Source organism: Aotus nancymaae, unplaced genomic scaffold (genome assembly GCF_030222135.1).
Source record: "Aotus nancymaae isolate 86718 unplaced genomic scaffold, 86718_ANA_hifiasm-v0.15.2.pri h1tg000040l, whole genome shotgun sequence".
Classification (NCBI taxonomy): domain Eukaryota; kingdom Metazoa; phylum Chordata; class Mammalia; order Primates; family Aotidae; genus Aotus; species Aotus nancymaae.
The window spans coordinates 2,215,615-2,222,228 of NW_026988454.1; the positions used below are offsets into that span (position 1 = coordinate 2,215,615).

Consider the following 6,614-nt stretch of genomic DNA (forward strand, 5'->3'; position numbering starts at 1 on the left):
GCTAAGAAAATCCAACAGTATGATAAAAAGACACAGTAATTAAATAAGACTTACTCATGAACGCAAGATGATATTCAATTATAGATATATCAACAGAATTTATTACGTCAACCAAGAGTAAAGTATAAATGCAGGATTATCTGAATTGATGCAGAAAAAGTTCTTGATCAATTCAACACATATGTACAATAAAACTTGTTAACTGGAAATATAAAGGAATTTCTTCAACTTGTTAAAGGTGTCTACTCTAAAAGTTATGTTAAACATTATACAGATTAGGGACATTTTAATATTTTCTCTGAAACTGTAAACGATGTAAAGATGCCTATCATCACTCCTATCAATTAACATCTTTATGCAAGCTCGTGGCCAATCCTATAAGGAATAAAGAATAAGCAGGAGGTGTAAGACCTGAAAGGACATAAAACTGGTATTATTTGCAGATAATATAATCATCCGTCCAGAAAAACTTCCAACTATTAGAACTAGTAAGAAAATTCAACAAAATGTTTAAATAAGAACAACTTAAGAAATCTTAATATCTTTTACACTGACAATATAAACTAGGAAATACAATAAAATATTATTCCAAATTTCAGTCAAAACTAGAGTTTTTAAGAATTGCTCATTAATCCATAGAAACTTTGTAGATAAAAATTTTACTTATTTATTTTTTTGGCTGAGCACACGGGACTTTATTGATGGTACAAGACAAGGTGGGGCTCCCTAGGTCCTTCCCTCTTCAGGGAGTCTGCATGGAAACTGTGAGGAGGGGAGATTCTCAGTGTGGTGGGGGCCTGAGTGTGGCAGGGACTTTCCAGCAATGAAGGCGTCTCTCTTCCTCTCATGCTCTCGCTGGACCTGGTGGTCCAGTGGTCTTACTCCTTGGAGCCCTTGTAGGCCATGAGGTCCACCAGCCTGTTGCTGTAGCCAAATTCATTATCATACCAGGAAATGAGCTTGACAAAGTGGTTGTTGAGGGCAATGCTGCCCCAAGCATTGAAGGTGGAAGAGCGGGTGTCACTGTTGAAGTCGGCGAAGACAATCTGGTGCTCGATGTAGCCCAGGATGCTCTTGAGGGACCCCTCTGATGCCTGCTTCACCACCTTCTTGATGTCATCATATTTGGCAGGTTTTTCTAGACAGCAGGTCAGGTTCATGACTGACATGTTGGCGGTGGGGACACAGCAGGTCATGCCAGTGAGCTTCCTGTTCAGCTCAGGGATGACCTTGCCCACAGCCTTGGCAGCACCAGTAGAGGCAGGGATGATGTTCTGGAGAGCCCTGCTGCTGTCACACCACAGTTTCCCAGAAGGGTAATCCACAGTCTTCCGGGTGGCATAGACTGTGGCCATGAGTCTTCCCATGATACCAAATTTATCATGGATGATCTTGGCCAGGGGCACTGGGCAGTTGGGGGTGCAGGAGGCATTGCTGACCATCTTGAGGCTGTTATCATACTTCTAATAGTTCATGCCCATCACGAATATGGGGGCATCAGCAGAGGGGCAGAGATGATGGTTTTTTTAGCTCCTCTCTGCAAGTGAGTCCCAGCCTTCTCCATGGTGGTGAAGACCCTGGTGGACTCCATGATGTACTCAGCATCAACGTCACCCCATTCGATTTTAGAGAGATCTCACTCCTGGAAGATGGCGATGGAATTTCCATTGATGACAAGCTTTCCATTCTCAGCCTTGATGGTGCCACAGAATTTGCCATGGGTGAAATCATACTGAAACATGTAGATCATGTAGTTGAGGTCAATACAGGGGTCACTGATGGTGACAACATTTACTTTACCAGAGTTAAAAGTAGCCCTGGTGACCAGGTGCCGAATACAACCAAATCCATTGACTCCGACCTTTACCTTCACCATGGTGTCTCAGGAATGTGGCTGGCAATGTGAGAGAAGATGCAGCTGTCTGTCAAATGGGAGGAGCTAAGAGCTGAAAAAACTGATTTTAGTGAGTGACACAGAAAGTTCAATGGAGAGATAACCCACAATCTTGGATGGGACATGTTTGTATTATAAACATGCTGGCTTTCCCCAAATCAAAGTATGAATTCAAGACAGTTTCAACAAAAATTCCAGTTGAATTTTTTTTGAGAAAGGAAAATATGTCACCATAATATTTACATGAAAGTTTAAAGGTCCACATAAAAGTAAGTAAAATATGAAATAGAAGCACAAATAGATGAGACGTGCCCTACCAGTTTATGAAGACATATTACAGTGTTAAGATTTGAAAGAATTGAAGATCCAAGATGGCCGAATAGGAACAGCTCTGGAGTTCAGTTCCCAGTGAGAACGCAGAGGGTGAGTGATCACCGCATTTCCAAATGAGTTTTTACTGCCCACAGACCAGGAGATTCCCGGGTGGAAAAGTGCCACCAGTCTCCAGCACAGCTGTTTCAGCTGGTGCAGTAGATCTCCGCACAAAAACTCACACAAATCTGGGCAGCCGTTTCAACTGACACCTGGAATTCCTGGGAGACAGAGTGGCCCATTCAACTGAAAAAAAGGGGGCTGAAACAGGGAGCCAGGTGATCTGGCTTGGCGAGTCTCACCCCCACAAAGACCAGCAATCTGAAATGCTCTGGATTGAGAGTTTCACCGCAAGCTCAGCTGGATCCAGGATGTTCCAGCTCTGTGAGGGGAAGGGCATCTGCCATTACCAAGGCAGTCCACCACTACTGAGGCAGTCCGCCATTATTGAGGCAGTTTGCCATTACTGAGGCAGTCTGCCATTACCGAGGCAATCCACCATTACCGAGACAGTCCACCATTACAGAGACAGTCCACCATTACTGAGGCAGACCGCCATTACCGAGGTAGTTCTCCCTATACCTCTATTAACAAAACCGCAAGGAGGTTCGCACAGCAGCTGGGCAGAGCCCACAGCAGCTCGGCAATGCCTCTGCTGGCAGACTGTGACTAGGCTACCTCCTCAGTGGGCAGGGCACCTCTGAAAAAAGGGAGCAGCATGTCAGGAACTTATAAATAAAGCCCCACCTTCCCAGGACAGAGCACTAGGTGAAAAAAGGCAGTTATGAGTTCCACTGCAGCAGACTTAAATGTACCTGCCCAGCAGCTCTGAATGGAACAATGGAGCTCACAGCTCAGCACTTGAGCTCCTATAAGGGACAGACTGTCTCCTCAAGCAGCTCCCCGACCCCCATATATCCAAAGAGACACCTCATAAAGACAGCTCAGGTTGACATCTGGTGGGTATCCTTCTGGGACAAAGATAACAGAAGAAGAAACTGGCAGCAACCCTTACTGTTCTGCAGCTGCCACAGGTGATTCCCAGGCAAGCAGGGTCTGGAGTGGACCTCCAGCAGTCCTACAGCAGAGGGGCCTGACTGTTAGAAGGAAAACTAAAAAACAGAAAGAAATAACTTCATCATCAACAAAAAGGACGTCCACTCAGAGACCCCATCTGAAAGTCACCAACTACAAAGACCACAGGTATATAAATCCACAAAGATGGGAAGAAACCAGTGCAAAAAGGATGAAAACATCCAAAACCAGAAAACCTCTTCTCCTCCAAGGGATCACAACTCCTCACCAGCAAGGGAACAAGGCTGGATGGAGAATGAGTCTGATGAATTGACAGAAACAGGCTTCAGAATGTGGGTAATAACAAACTTCTCTAAGCTAAAAGAACATGTTCTAATGCAATGCAAAGAAACTAAGAACCTTGAAAAAAGGTTTGATGAAATGCTAATGAGAATAAAAAGCTTAGAGAATAATATAAATGAATTGACGGAGCTGAAAAACACAACACAAGAACTTCATGAAGCATACACAAGTTTCAATAGCCGAATCGACCAAGCAGAAGAAAGGATATCAGAGATTGAAGATCAACTCAGTGAAATAAAATGAGAAGTCAAGATTAGAGAAAAAAGTGTAAAAAGGAATGAACAAAGCCTCCAAGAAATATGGGACTATGTGAAAAGACCTAATCTACGTTTGATAGGTGTACCTGAATGTGACAGAGAAAATGAATCCAAGCTGGAAAACACTCTTCAGGATATTATCCAGGAGAACTTCCCCAACCTAGCAAGGCAGGGCAACATTCAAGTCTGGGAAATCAGAGAACACCACAAAGATATTCCTCAAGAAGAGCAACCCCAAGGCATATAATCCTCAGATTCACCAGGGTTGAAATGAAGGAAAAAATGCTAAGGGCAGCCAGAGAGAAAGGTCGGGTTACCCACAAAGGGAAGCCCATCAGACTCACAGCAGATCTCTCAAGCAGAAACCCTACAAGCCAGAAGAGAGTGGGGACCAATATTCAATTCCTTAAAGAAAAGAACTTTCAACCTAGAATTTCATATCCAGCCAAACTAAGCTCCATAAGCGAAGGAGAAATAAAATACAAACAAGCAATTGCGCAGAGATTTCATCACCACCAGCCCTGCCTTACAAGAGCTCCTGAAAGAAACAGTAAACATAGAAAGGAACAACCAGTACCAGCCACTCCAAAAATGTACCAAATGGTAAAGAGCATCGACACAATGAAGAAACTGTATCAACTAATGGGCAAAAGAACCAGCTAGCACACTTTGACAAACCTGACAAAAACAAGCAATGGGAAAGGGAAACGATTCTCTATTTAATAAATAGTGCTGGGAGAACTGGCTAGCCATATGCAGAAAATTGAAACTAGACCCCTTCCTTACGCCTTATACAAAAATTAACTCAAGATGGATTAAAGACTTAAATGTTAAACCCAAACCTATACAAACCCTAGAAGAAAATCTAGGCAATACCACTCAGGATATAGGGACGGACAAAGATCTGATGGTGAAAACATCAAAAGCAGTTACAACAAAAGTGGAAATTGACAATTGGGATCTAATTAAACTAAAGAGCTTCTGCACAACAAAAGAAACTATCATCAGAGTGAACAGACAACCTACAGAATGGGAGAAAATGTTTGTAATCTATCCATCTGACAAAAGTCTAATATCCAGAATCTCCAAGAAGCTTAAACAAATTTATAAGAAAAAAAAACAAACAACACCATTAAAAACTGGGCAAAGGACATGAACACACACTTCTCAAAAGAAGACAACAAACATATAAAAAAAAAGTTCAACATCACTGATCATTAGAGAAATGCAAATCAAAACCACAAATGCAATACCATCTCACACCAATCAGAATGGTGATTATTAAAAAGTCAAGAAACAACAGATGCTGGGGAGGCTGTGGAGAAATAGGAACACTTTTACACTGTTGGCAGGAATGTAAATTATTTCAACCATTGTGGAAGACAGTGTGGCGAGTCCAGCACCAGGCTGCGCTGATATTGGAGATAAAAGTCTATTCCTTTTACTACATTAAAATCTTTAATTATTTGAAGACAGCATTAAACTGAACGTCATCATTTTCTTTCATCTTTCCTCATCCTGTTTTATCACACCTGGACCTATATGAGTTGGCCAATGCCCTCCCACAGTGAGCCAACAGACCCTACCACAGTTCCGGGTGAATACATTGGGATTAACATCTCCCTTGCTTCTTGAACTTCTCTGAATGTGGTCCAAGAGCAGACTTGGGTTTTTGCTCAGTGGATTATGCTAGAAATTCCTGAGAAATTTCAAAGTCTCTAAATTACAAAATCCTTCAGTTATGAAGTGCTGTTAAGTAGGGGTATTCTGGTATTTTAATGGGAATGCTCAACTCAATGTCATACTGATTAAGTTGTATTCTTTTAGACCATCATTTCTGCTTAGACCATGAGACTGCCAGGGCTTGAGCTTTTAGTTGTTGTCGGTTTGTTTTTAATTCATCCTACGCTTTTACTATCAGAGTTTTCTCTCTTGAATGAATGTGATGAGCAGACCATTATCTTTCAAGCATCGTTTCTAAGACTGTGTTGGCAACTCAGTGGCATTCCACTAGAGACCACCTTCCAGGCAGTATTGTTCTGTCAATTAGTGTGCTCACCTTATGGATACACCCAGCCATACAAACATCCAACCTATGGTTTCCATTCATAGACAAGAAATGTAAATTTTAAAATATCAAATGTACTGAGGTAAATTTTATGATTGTAAATGTGATTTTTACTGTATCTTCATGTAATTTTTCTTTCTATACAAGTGCATATTTGAAATGAAAATGGAAATTAGGCCGGCACAGTGGCTCATGCTTGTAATCCCATCACTTTGGGAGGTTGAGGTGGGTGGATCATTTGAGGTCAGGAATTTGAGACCAGCCTGCCCAACATGGTGAAACCCCAACTCTACTAAAAACACAAAAATTAGCCAGGTGTGGTGGCGGGCACCTGTAATCTCAGTTACTCAGGAGGCTGAGATGAGAACCACTTGAGCCCAGGAGGTGGAGGCTGCTATGAGGCGAGATTGCTCACTACACTCCAGCCTGGCTGATAGAGCAACTCCATCTCAAAAAAAAAAAAAAGAGAGAGAAAGAAAGAAAATTAATGGGAAAATATGGCAAATATGGCTGTGTATAAACTTTTGCTGACAGACATTTTCTGACAGAGCTACGTGATAATGTGCAGACACGATTTGGAGGAGGAGCTGCTGGAATCTGTGGAGTTGTTTCTGTGAAAAGGTTTAAGTGAGTCAGAATTTCTAGA

The 6,614-nt window shown here is 42.1% G+C and overlaps 1 pseudogene; it reads right to left on the bottom strand.

Moving 5' to 3' along the window:
* Nucleotides 1-878: 878 nt before the first annotated feature.
* On the bottom strand, nt 879-1,864 carry LOC105717919 (glyceraldehyde-3-phosphate dehydrogenase-like; annotated as a pseudogene).
* Nucleotides 1,865-6,614: the final 4,750 nt, after the last annotated feature.